The sequence below is a fragment of the Cynocephalus volans genome, chromosome 2 (assembly GCF_027409185.1).
Source record: "Cynocephalus volans isolate mCynVol1 chromosome 2, mCynVol1.pri, whole genome shotgun sequence".
Taxonomy (NCBI): Eukaryota; Metazoa; Chordata; class Mammalia; order Dermoptera; family Cynocephalidae; genus Cynocephalus; species Cynocephalus volans.
This window is the reverse complement of record NC_084461.1, coordinates 36,639,842-36,653,445: the sequence shown is the minus strand read 5'-3', so window position 1 is coordinate 36,653,445 and position 13,604 is coordinate 36,639,842. Positions and strand designations below refer to the sequence as shown.

The window sequence follows — 13,604 nt, the reverse complement described above, 5'->3', positions numbered from 1 at the left end:
GCCAAGCCTATAGATGTATGGTGGAGAAAACTTGAGGTGACCAAGGCTCAGGCTGTTTCAGTGGTGTAATTTTTCAGAAAAAGATTGTGCCCTCACATTGACAGCACTGCCATTCTGCTTCTTCCTGGATCGAGGTCACAGCTGTCCCCTTGCCAGACTGTGAGACTCTGGGAAAGTCACCTCAGCTTTGAGCTTCAGTTTTACCATGTATAGAATGAGGGATTGGAAATGTGATCCGAGATGTGATTTTCATCTATACTGGTTGGAATGCTTACCTTTTAAAAATTTGAGACTTGTTTTTTGCGCATTATATTAACAAAGTGAAAATCCCACAAAACTCAGAATTCCTTGAAGTATAAACTAAATCAGAGAGTACCGAGCAGCCTGTTTGTTCTAGCAAGGCGAATGCAGAGTATGTCTGCATTGACTTGGAGGCTGTACCTGATAACAGCTGAGTTCACTGGGCTTTAAGATTCTAACAAATAATGGATTGGGGAATAATATTTTGCTTAGTTCAAAACTTACTTTGCATTTTCAGTTGTAATTTTAAACCCAAACAACTTTAAGAGGCAGTGGCTTCCCAGATTCATTTCTGCCATATAATTCAAATTGCCTGTTACAAGATACTTTTATTGCAGAAAAATTCAATACACCCAATAAACCCAATACAGCATACGAATAGGCTCTTAAGAAACTACAATTTGGTGACTTAAATGAAAATAAATCAAAAGCATGTGAATTGAGGGTTTTTTTTTTTTTAATACTTGAATACTATAAATGTTAATATTGAGAATCAGAACACCATATATAAAATTTAATATTCTTTGTATTTATTCATTGTTAGATCACAATTTGGAGTAAATCTATGGCATCAAAGATTTTAAATATTAAACCAATTTCAGAAAGATTGCGTTTTCCGCACTTCTCTTTAATCATCTCTGAAACCCCTCCTTGGTACTGGCAGTACGCTGATTTGTTAGTCTATCTCCCCTTTATAGTCTTTAGAGTTCCCTAAAGTCTTGTATAAAATAACATTTTTCTGTTCCTTATGTTCCACAGGAATTTCTCAGTTAGAAATGGAGATAAAAAAATTTAAGGGACATTCCAGTATAACTGAAACAGCAATGTTTTCTGTTCTGGAATTTCAGTATGAAGCGATGAGCAGCTTGACTGCTTTCAGATTGAATACACACCCACGTGAGTAACTTCAAATCTCTTTATGCAGCATAAAAAAAAGTCCCTTTTCTTTCTCAATCTATCTGTAAGGTACAGTGGCAAAACCAAAATGTTAAACCTTAGTTTCAGGTAGAAAGAGTTGTGATTATATTTCTCTTTACCTTTTAATTAAGTCTTATTTTGAGCAAGAAGGGAAGAGGGTGATTTAAAAATTTAAATAAAATTTTCTACTGGGTCCTATGTGCAGCTATTAATGCATAAGAAAGTTCACTGTGTTTGAAGTTTACTTTTTTTTTTTTTTGTGGTAGAAAAGCCTTCTGCCTTTAGTTCTTCTTTTGAGAAAATCTCAAATTAGGAAATACCCTCACTTGATGTCTGCCCAATCCAACTATCAACCTTACATAATGTTTTAGTCTTTGCTAAAGTTTAAGAGAAACAACTTGGGGAATTCCAAATAATGCAAGATCATAGCCTCTTAGAATTTTAGAGATTGGTCAGACATTGTTTAAGGAATTAGTTCATGACTCTCATTTCATTGATTAGAACACTGAAGTCTGAAGTTCAGCAATTTACAAAAGTTTATGTATCAAGTTAAAAACAACTGGGTCAAGAACTCAGGTTTCCTGACTCCTTGTGTGGTATTCTCTGTCCTATGCCATGGATGGATGTGTTGATAAACTTTTATCTTTTAAAGAACATTCTTAATGAATGAATTTTATATTTAAAATTACCACACATAAAAAATGATGTTTTTTCCTTTGAGGTAAAATTCTCTGAATTTTATTACATGTATAGATTTTTGTAATCACCACCAGTATTTAGAACAGTTCCATCACTTTGAAAACTTTCTTATGTCAACCTTTATGAATGTAAATTCATAAATATGCATTCATAAAAATATAACATATTTATAAAATATAAAGTGTTACATAAATTCATAAAAATACAAATATATATTTATATTAATTTATGAATATAAGTATATAAGTTCATACTCTCTCCCCAACCCCTCTCCCCTGGCAGCCACTGACTTGTCCATCACTATATATATATACTTTAATTAATTAATTAATTAATTTATTATTTTACTTCTCAAAATACATTGTAGTTGATTTTCATGCCCCTTTACCCATTCCTCTCTCCCCCCCCCCACATCATATCTTTGACTTAAATAGTTCAAAGAATTTTTGTGGTTTTTCTATCTTCTTCCCCCCCTGCATTTGTTTGTGTGTTTATTTACTTATTTATTTTTAGCTTTATTTTTATATTTACTTATTTATTTTACTTATTCATTTATTTAACTTATTTATTAATTTATTAAAAATTTTATTTATTTTTCTTTACAAATAAGTGAAAACATGGTATTTCTCTTTCCGTGCCTGACTTGTTTCACTTAATATAATTTTCTCTAAGTCCATCCATGTTGTTGCGAAAGATAGTATTTTGTTCATTTTTATAGCAGAGTAGTATTCCATTGTGTAGATGTACCACAGTTTCCTTATCCAGTCATCAGCTGATAATGGACATTTGGGCTGGTTCTAGCTCTTAGCTATTGTAAAGAGTGCTGCAATAAACATTAGAGTACAGGTATCCCTTCGGCATGATGATTTCCATTCCTCTGGGTATATTCCCAGCAGTGGAATCACTGGGTCATATGGTAGATCTATCTGTAATTGTTTGAGGAACCTCCATATCATTTTCCATAAAGACTGCACCATTTTGTGGCCCCACCAACAATAAGTGAGAGTTCCTTTTTCTCTGCAACCTCTCCAGCACTTATCATTCTCAGTCTTTTGAATGTTAGCTATCCTAACTGGAGATGGTATCTCAGTGTGGTTTTGATTGCATTTCCCTGATGCTGAGTGATGTTGAACATTTTTTCATGTGTCTGTTGGCCATTTGTATATCTTCCTTTGAGAAGTGCCTATTCAGCTCATTTGCCCATTTTTTAAATGGATTATTTGTTTTTTTGCTGTAAAGTTGTTTCAGTTCCTTGTATATTCTGGATATTAATCCTTTGTCAGATGTACATTTTGCAAATATTTTCTCCCACTCTGTTTGTTGTTTTTTATTTTTTACTCTGTTGATTGTTTCTTTTGCTGTACAGAAGCTTTTTAGTTTGATATAATCCCATTTGTTTATTTTTCCTTTAGTTGCCTGTGCTTTGGGGGTCCTATTAATGAATTCTGTATCCACTCCTACTTGCTGGAGTGTTTCCCCTATGTTTTCTTTGAGTGGTTTTATTGTTTCAGGATGTATATTTAATTCTTTAATCCATTTTGAGTTGATTTTGGTATATGGTGAGAGTTACAGGTCTAGTTTCATTCTCCTACATATGAGTATCCAGTTTTCCCAGCACCATTTGTTGAAAAGGCAGTCTCTTTCCCAGTATGTAGATTTACTGTCTTTGTCAAAGATCAGATGGCTGTAAGTGATTGATTTCTGGGTTCTCTATTCTATTCCATTCATCCATGTGTCAATTTTTATGCCAGTACCATGCTGTTTTGGTTATTATAGCTTTGTAATATAGTTTAAAGTCAGGTAGTGTTATGCCTCCAGCTTTATTTTATTTTATTTTTTGCTTTGGCTATGTGTGGTCTTTTGTTGTTCCATATAAATGTCTGTATAGCTTTTTCCATCTCAGAGAAAAATGTCATTGGAATTTTGATGGGGATTGCATTGATTCTGTAGATCACTTTGGGTAATATGGACATTTTCACAATGTTAATTCTTCCAATCCAAGAGCATGGGATATCTTTCTATCTTCTTGTGTCCTCTTTAATTTCTCTCAACAGTGGTTTGTAGTTCTCTTCATAGAGATTTTTCACATCCTTGGTCAGGTTTATTCCTAAGTATTTTATTTTTTTGGTGGCTATTGTAAATGGGCTAGCTTTCTTGATTTCTCTTTCTGCATGTTCACTGTTGGAGTATAGAAATGCTACTGATTTTTGTGTGTTGATTTTGTTTCATGCAACTTTGCTGAAATCATTTATCAACTCTCGGAGTTTTTTTTTATAGAAACTTTAGGCTGTTCAATATATAGGATCATATCATCCACAAAAAAGGACAGCTTGACTTCATCTTGGAATATGTTCACACAGCATGTGATCTTCTGAGATTGGCTTCTTTCACTCAGAACAATGCCTTTGGGATTCATCTGAGTTGTTGCAAGTATTGTTAATGTGTTCCTTTTTATTGCTAGAAGTATTTCATTGTTCGTATCTACTACAGTTTGTTTATCCATTAACCCATTAATGGACTGTTAGATTGGCTTCAGAGAACTGATAATTGAAAAGTTTTCTTGAGAACTATACAGATGGAAAAACATGGATCAGTGAAAGAATGACCAACCATCCCAGTTTTCCTGGTACTGTACTGGTTTTGTCACTGAAAATCTCATCCCTGAAGTAACCCCTCAGTCTTGTTGGTCACCTGTGACCAGGGCTGATCTTAGACTGAATTGTGGAGGAATTAAAATTTGGCCACTTCCTTTTTTCCTGCCCAAAGGGACACTACGTTTTTCCTTTCTCCCTTATCAGGTCCAGCTATCATCAAAGGATCTGATAAACTGATTTACGTCAAGCTGCACATTTCAGATTGCTGAAACTGGGGAACAAGAACTCTTAAAATAGAGATATGTGAATATATAAATATTTATATATTTTACAATATATAAACACAGATTGAGAGGTTTTTGCAAACTTCTCATAATCCGTGAAGTGTTTGTTACCTTCAGAGGAACAAGATGGTGAATAATCCAGTGTCTTATTGGAGTGTCTTTACAAAGCATTGACCAGGAGCTGCTCTTCCACCCATGAGTTCCCATGAGCTCAGCTGTCCTGTCCTATCCTAGGTTCAAATGCTAACACAAACTTCTAGGCATTCGAAGCACTCAGAGAGGAGGCAAAGCTCTTATCAGCCCTTCCAAGACCCCGTTTCATATTAGCTGATATGTTTAACACACCTACAGGTTGCTACATGGCATAGCGGTTTAGATTCCTGACTCTGGAACCAGATTCCTTGGGTTTAAATATAAGTTTGAGACTTTCTACCTGTGTTTCCTTGGCAAGTTACCTAACCTTTTATGTCTCAGTTTCTTTGTTAGTAAAATGGGAATATCAGCAATATGTACTTCATAGGATTTTTGTGAAGCTTGGATGGAATGATGAGTGTAAAATGGATAGAAATTATTAATAAATTTTTGCTGTTTTATAAAGAAATTATGGTGAAAGTTGTGGGGAAGCTTGTGTAACATAATTGCAGATGCCTTCTCTGTCACTTCAAAGCCTTCTCAGCTCGTGTGGGAACATAGACACTCATTATGTCCTATGTCTGATTTCTTTTTTTTTTTTTTTTTATTGTAACATAGTTAATTGTACATATCTGTGGGGTACAAAATTGAATATTATTACAAGTGTGCAATATGTGATGCTCAAATCAGGATAATTAGTATTTTCAACATTATATAATGTAATTATTTTTTGTGGTCTCTTACCAATTCCTTCCTTACCCCACTTCTGCTTTCCCACCTCTGGTAACCTTAGTTCTGTTCTTTCCTTTTTGAAAGTTCAATGTATTATTGTGATTGTTGTATCTTTCTTTCTTTCTTTCTTTTTTAAATATTTGTTTGTTTATTTTTTAGCTCCCACTTATGAGTGAGGGCATGCAGCATTTCTTTTTCTGTGCCTGGTTTATTTCCTATGTCTGATTTCTTTGTGAGTTAAGGAGAAATTAATTACAAAAATTAAGTGCAGTATTTATATGTAATGTAACCTCGGATAGTCACAATAACCAGAGTTCAACTTTTTGGTAGTGAACTTCTCTTCTCTTTAGCTTCCACTTGGAAGGATATTAGCACATACCAAAATTTCAGAACTGTCCTTTTGCATCCCATCTCTCTTTATTTATAGATATGGAAAAAATCTCTTTTGTTCAATGTAAATAAGCCTGAGTTACACAGAGATACAGATGTAAAAACAATTTCAATATGTTTGCCATGTTAGGAACAACAGCATGAAAGAGTAAGTAGTTTTAAGGAACTTCCTTAATCAAAATATATGAGTAATGCTGTTGGTGAAGAAGTGTGTAAGTAATTGATGATATGTAATACATACCCATTGCAGTTAACATGTTACTCTAACTATGTCTTCGAAATGTATGTATCAGATTAAATACAGAAACATTAAATTCAGTTAGTTTTGAGTACTTTATTTTCATAGGAATAAACAGATATTTCATACTGAATTTAACTAAAATAAATTGAAATTGTGTTTCCAAATAAGAATGAGAAATAATACATTCTCTTTAGAAAGATCTTAATGGTAAGTGCTTCTTTATTCTATTTTTTACAGGAGCAAAATAGAATAAATAGTATATGTACAAAATATTAAAAATAGGAGTAAAATCAGAAAGCTCAAGGGAGGCTGGACTACAAGCTGGGTTAGGTCATTGGGTGTGGTTGGTATCAAAAGATTACATAAAGCTTGCTTCAACTTTGGCCTGGGGTTCCATGAGATTCCCCTGTATTAGTTAGGAATGATTTTAGCAGCAAGAAAAAGAGAAAACCTGGAGTTTTGGAGGCTAAATCAAATAAGCATTAACTTTGCATTCAAAATATGTAGTCTGGGGGTAATTGGCTGCTGGTGTAGATTGAGGTGCTCAATGATGTCACTGTGGCATCTCTATGATTCTCTCCCTTGTATTTGTCACCTCATAGTCATGTGATGGAGGCTGTAGCACCAAATATCTTGTCCTTTGCTATGCTTTGAATGTTTGTCCCCCCCAAATTCATGCAGAAATTTAATTGCCAATATAATAATATTGCAAGGTGAGCCTGTTAGAGGTGATTAGACCATGAGGGCTTTGCCCTCATGAATGGACTAAAGCCCTAATGGGTTAGTTATCCCTGGAGTGTGTTCACTCCCTCTCTCTGGCCCTCTTGCTTTCTGCCATGGGAAGAAAGCAAGAAAACCCTTGCAAGATGCCAGGCCCTTGATCTTGGACTTCTCAGTCTCCAGAACTACAAAAAAAGAATAAATTTCTGTTTATTATAAATTACCCAGACTTTGGTACTCTCTTATAGCAGGACAAACCAGATTAAGACATCGTTGTTCAAGAGGAAAGGGATGACACCAGCTTTGTCTGCTCCTTTTATCAGGAAAGGAAAATTTTCTCAGGAGATTCTCCAGTAGACTTCCCTTTATGTGTTACTAGGTAGCACTAGATCGCATGGCCACCTCTAGCAGAAAGGGAGGTTAAGAAGGTGGGGAAAGGTGTGCCCTGGATGAGGCTGATCCTTGTCCACTGCCTAATGCCAGAAGAGGGAGTGAATGATTGGACAGGCAAGCAACAGAGTCTTTACACATATTATAATCCAGCTGCACCCCCTCCTTTTTTTGGTTGCATTGGCTAGCCCCGATGAGTTTCTCTTCCTTGCAGTTATAAAGGTACATGCATTTATAAAAAAAAAAAAAAAAAAAAAAAAAAGACTTAGTAATTGTGCTGAATGACCTCTTAAAGTGAAGGTGAATATTGTTTTAGACAATCTGTGAACTTTAGTCTGTTTATTACTTAATGAATGACTATGTCAGAGTGTTGTTCCTTTTTTTCCCCTTGATAATTTTGTAGTCCTTGAAGTCAAAGTCTTAATACTGTGATATTTTTAGTTGCTTGGACCCTGGAACTCTTTCATACTCCATGAATTGGGCTAGGAAAGGATCTTCTGCCCCTGCCCTTCAGGAGAAGATGGGACCGAGGGGCCTGCAGACAATGCTACGTCCCCTCACTTGCCACTGCCACATCCCGGAGACTCAGCCCGGAGTAGGCAGAGCTGGTGTCCAAAGCCTAACAAGACGATGTTCTGTGTCAAGGGGCTGGTGGCTCATACCATGGCCCCTGTGCCAGAGTGTGTGAGGCTTATCACAGTCTCTCTTTCTGCTTCTTTCTTCTCTGTATTAGGTAGGGGTCTCACTACCATGGAGCACTCTTGTGGCTCACAGCCCATGTAACCCCCTGCAAAGACTTGTTCCCCATTCTCTGCTGCCCCAAATTGTTCAATTTTCATAGCTGGATTCATAATCAAAAGGCCAACTAGGTGTTAAGAAGAACTATCAAAAGTATTTGCTTAAATTGAGTCATGTAATATGTGAAGGATTGACAGTTTTGACCTCCTTATCAGTATTTACATTTAAAAGCATCACTTGAGCTTACACATGGTAAGAATGGAAGCGAAAAGAGAATAGGCCTGAGGGGGCCAGGGCCAAAGTCTCTTGGTTTATAATGAAGGTGAAGGCTGTGTGTTTGAAGGAAGACTTACTGTCTCATCTGTTCCTCCAAGCTACCCTATTTAACCCTCCGACTCTGTCCTCAGCCTTCCAGTTTCCCTCCATATCAGCCCTCACACAGAATAGGATTTAGTCTTAGAAGGGAAATTAGAAATCATGTAGTTCAAATCCTTTATTTTATAGATGAGGAAATCTAGGCCCAGACTGGTTTATTAACCTCCCAGAACACATAACTTCATGGCAGTAGAAAGTGATTAGGATCTTTTGAATTTAGTTGCTTTAGATGTAACTTGAATGTTCTAAGAGCTGTGAATCACTGTCCATGTGACCACACATTCAATTAGACTCACACCAATCTTTTTCTAATTACAGGCAGGTAAAAATAGCAGTGTGTTTTGACTACTTCCTCATTTCCCTGGAGGTCAGATCACTATTATTGTCCTTGCTTTGACGGCGATGCTGTGGTTTTATATCGCCTATTTCATTAAACTTCAGTATTTAATGTAATTATGACTTGAAGCTACTTAAGAGGAAGTTATAATGAAAACATATATAAATAAATCGGGGTGAGTCCAGGGAAGGATGAAGAGAGAAGAGGGAGATGTAGGAAATCCCCTGGAACTTGGTGGAGGTGTCAGGGTGGAAGTGAGAACTAGGCGGGATGTCATGGGCTTTATAATGCTGTGTCAAAGCCCTGATTAGAAGTCAGATCAGGTGGTTTCACTTTTCTGAACCTCAGTGAATCTTTCTGTATGGTTGGAGGAGGTGATTTTAGCTGTTACCTGTGCCTTTTATGACTTTAAGGGGCTTTTCTAGCAAAGGAGTCTCCTTTGAAGTGACCTCTGCAGTCTAGTTACACTGATCATTCATCACATCAGCTGAGAGTCTGCACCATGGTTTTTGAACCTGCCCTGTCTGTCTCAGCAGGATGTAGCAATCTCGGTTGGTCCTTCAGGATGTGAATAAGAAGATGCCAGAGGGCCCCCACAGACAGGATAGAAAAATTCTTTGCTGAATCTAACCTAAACTAACTACAGCAGTTCAAAAAAAATTGCACCTTAAAACAATTTGAAAATAATGATAGCCTAAGTTTGGACTCAGTCAAAGGTACATGGCTCATAATAAGCATAAATGTCCAAGTGTTTCCATCTGGTGGTCATCCGAGTGACATCATGGGCCACTGAATTGGTATTTGGTTATTGTGCAGAACGTACAGTCACTTTAGAGAATATAAAGAAGATGGGGATCCAAGGTAGCTAAAGCAAAAGGAATATAGTTAGCCCCCTAAAGTGCATAATTTTTCAGTAGTATCTCTCAATTGGGGATCAAAAAAAAAAGTACAATGGTAGTAATTGTTGAGGAGGGGTAAGTTTGGCATAAATAGAGACAATGAGATAAGGTTGGGATGTACTGAATTTAAGTAGTCTGTGGGATGTACAGGGAAATATTTTGTATAAGACATCTCACACACAGATTCAGAAATTAGAAGACAAATCTATACTATAGATTCAGATTGGAGAAGCATTCCTCCATACGTAGTGGTTGGAGTCATGGGTTATAGATAAAGGATCTCAAACATGAGATGGGAAGAGGGCCGGCAAGGTAGCTTCAGAGTAATCAACATAGAAGAAGTGAGCACAGGAAGACAAACCCATGTAGATTAAGAAATTTTGGAAGGAGAGAATGGAACTGTGGTTACTAGAGGTGGGAATTTTGTGATCTGAATTTTTAAAAATAGTATGCATTTAAAATATTTCATCTCATTGTCAGCACAGGTTTCCAGAATTTTTTTGTACAGAAAATACAATTGCTGAAAAGATAGGATTATTTGAAAAAGATAGGATTATTATCATGAAATTGAGCATATACCTAATAAATAGTCTGGAAAGATATCAAGATAGGCCTATAACAGTTTGCTTTGTTTTTCTTTGCTTGGCATTGTGGTGAATTATATCCAGGAAGTCCAAACACATTTTTCCTTAAACTTGGTATCTCCTTAGAACCCCATTCACCCGTGTTCCTTTCATTCACTGGAGGTGCTCAGAGAAAATTCTTCCAATTTTGATTTATTAACCTCTCAAGTTATTTGCTGAAAAGATGCACACACACACACATGAGATATGATGTACAAGAAATATTGCTGTTGGTACCCAGAGGCTGAGGTTCAGATTTGAGTTCCTTCTATTGGCTCTGTGACTTTGGACAAGTCCCTGGGTCTCTCTGGGTTTCAAATTCTCATAGAAAGTGAGAGTTGGAATGGGCGAACATTAAGTCTCCACAGACTCCAACATTTTCTGTGTCTATGCATTCCAAAGTCCAATGTGAGTGATATAAACTGACCCCTGGTACACATTAGTCACCCTGAGGCAGCTTTATTAGTGTTACCACAGTTGACACTGATTGATTGCTTCCTTGGTGCCGGTTTCTTTCTGAAATCTACAGGTGATGGAGTTTGGATGTGTTGTCTTCCCATAACTCATGTGGAAATCTGATCCCCAATGTGGCAGTGTTGGGAGCTGTTGGAGTCATGAGGGCAGATCCCTCATGAATGGGTTAATGCTCTCCCTAGGTAGTGGGATTAATGAGTGAGTTCTGGCTCTATTAGTTCCCATGAGAGCTGGTTGTTTAAAAGGCCTCGGCACCTCCTCCTCCTCTCTCTCTCTCTCTCTCTCTCTCTCTCTTTTGCTTCCTCTCGCCATGTGATCTGCTTGTACCCGCTGGCTACCTGCCACTTTCCACCATGAGTAGAAGCAGCCTGAGGCCTGCATGAGAAGCAGCTGTCCCAGAATCATAAGCCAAATAAACCTCTGTTCTCTATAAATCACCCAATGTCAGGTATTCTGTTATAGCAACACAAAACAGACTAATTCAATAGGCATATCTCAATTACTAATACAATAGTTGTATGTGGCAGGTGTTATTATCTTTACTTGGTAGATGGTGAAATTGAGGCTAAGTGAGGCTAAGGATCAAGCTGTCTGACTCCAAAGTTTATGTTTAATCTAAATACTGTATATAATACAAGGTCAATGTGATTACGAATTGGTGAGGAATATCTCCCATGGACATAATTTTAAGGTGAAGAATATAACTGCAAACTAAACGTTTTTTAACCAGTTGTTTTTGTTCACTTAAGATTATTTGTTTCTGGTTAAGAGAACAGGTGATAGTTGTTTGAGGGGTCTGCATGGAAAAAATCACTTTTGTTAGATTCAACAGTTTGTAAAACCAGATTATCCATTACGGTGTCAGAGCCCACTCCTCCAGGACACTGCTATCGCCCACACCCCAATTTGAGAAGCCTGAGTTCATAAGGGGCTTTTAGAACTTCCTGAGAGCGATTCACACAGCTTTGATGAGTGTTGGGAGACAAAACCATGTAAGCAACCATTATCATCCACACACAGATGCCTAATTCTTTATGGAAGGGTAGATGTAATCTGAGTTGGCATGAAGGTTTATGATGCCAGTTCTCTGGGCTGGGCTGGTGGTTACTACTTTACTTTTGAGGAGTTGGGTGAATTTCTCAAGAAAGGATTAAAAAAAATACATATATATATTTTTTTTTATATAAAAATAAAAAAATATTTTTATATAAAAAATATATTTTTATATAAAAATAAAAATATATATTTATATTTTTATACATAAATAAAAATAAATAAATAAATATATAAAATAAATATAAAAATATAAAAATAAATATATATATAAAAATATTTTTTTATTAAGTGAACTTTGAGAATGGAACTCAAGAAAGGAAGTCTTTTTTTCCCTTACTTTAGAGTCTTCTACCATAATCTGTTTTTTTCCTACTTTGGTCAGCATTGCAGTCTTTTTTATTGTTGTCTGTAGAATTTCTTTAGTGCATCTGAGAGACCACTTTATTGAGCAAAGTTTCTATAACCATTTATTGCCAAATAAAATTGGACCTCAGATACTCTTCCTTATCAATACAAAGTCTTTAGAAGTTTTGAACACCAACTACCAGTTACAGCTTCTAATACATTATTGTGCAGTATTTTACCACTAGCTTTATTTTTACCCATACCCCTATTACTATTACTATTTTATACAGTGAATGTTCAAATTTTGTCACATACTTACCATTTTTGTTGCTCATCACTCTTTCTTGTATTTCAGCTTTTCTTTTTGAATCATTTTCCCCGCCGCCCCCTCCCCCCTTTTTTGGCAAATAATCTAAAATATATTATTCTTTATTTGTTTCTGATATTGAAAAGTCAACATTTTTCTCTTGTTACATAATTTCAGTTACGAGCTTAGCAAAATGTTACAGGTCTCATCTTCACCACTACATTTACTGGGATGGAAGTATAACCTGTTTCTCAATTTAGCCACATTAACAGGTTTTTTTTTTTTTTTAGAGCTGTGGATGTATATTTGGCCTGTGATTTATTTTGTATTTTTATTGTTTTATTGAAATGTAATTGATTATGCATATTTGTGGGGTACAGAGTTGACTATCAGTATTTGTGTACAACATGGGATGATCAAATCAGGATTATTAGCATATTCATCATTACAAAACGTAATTATTCTCTGTGTCCATTACCCAATTTCTCCCTAGCCCGCTTCCACCCCCTTTCCCACCTCTAGTAACCACAGTTCTGTTCTCTCCTTCTGAAAGTTAGACGTATTTTTCGGTTGTTGTTTCTCTTTCTTTCTTTCTTTTGAGTGTTCCCACTTATGAGAACAAGTCATTTTCCCTTTATTTCTGAAATACATTCTCTAATTTTTGAACATTAGAGGAAAATTCTCAGTTTTATGTTTGCTTAAAAATATCTTTATTCTACTTCCATTCTTGGAAGATGGCTTGGCTGGCTATATAATTTTAGGTTGAGTTATTTTGTCTCAGAACTTTGGAAATATTATTTCACAGTCTTTTGTCCTTCATTACTGCTGTTGAGAAGTCAACCCTCACTTTAATTCTTATTTCTTTGTAGGTAATGTGTATTTGCTTTTTGGCTGCTTTAAAAAATCTTTCATTTATCTTTCCTGTTTTGTGGTGTCTAGATGTGGACTTCTTTTAATTTACCCTGCTTGGCATTGTAGTAGTTTTCTATTGCTATGTATCACATTACCACAAACTTAGCAACATAAAACAATATCCTTTTATCAGCTCAT

At 36.0% G+C, this 13,604-nt stretch overlaps 1 pseudogene; it reads right to left on the bottom strand.

Moving 5' to 3' along the window:
- Positions 1 to 12,745: 12,745 nt before the first annotated feature.
- Positions 12,746 to 12,854, bottom strand: LOC134371386 (small nucleolar RNA SNORA1; annotated as a pseudogene).
- Between the last annotated feature and the right edge of the window lie 750 nt (positions 12,855 to 13,604).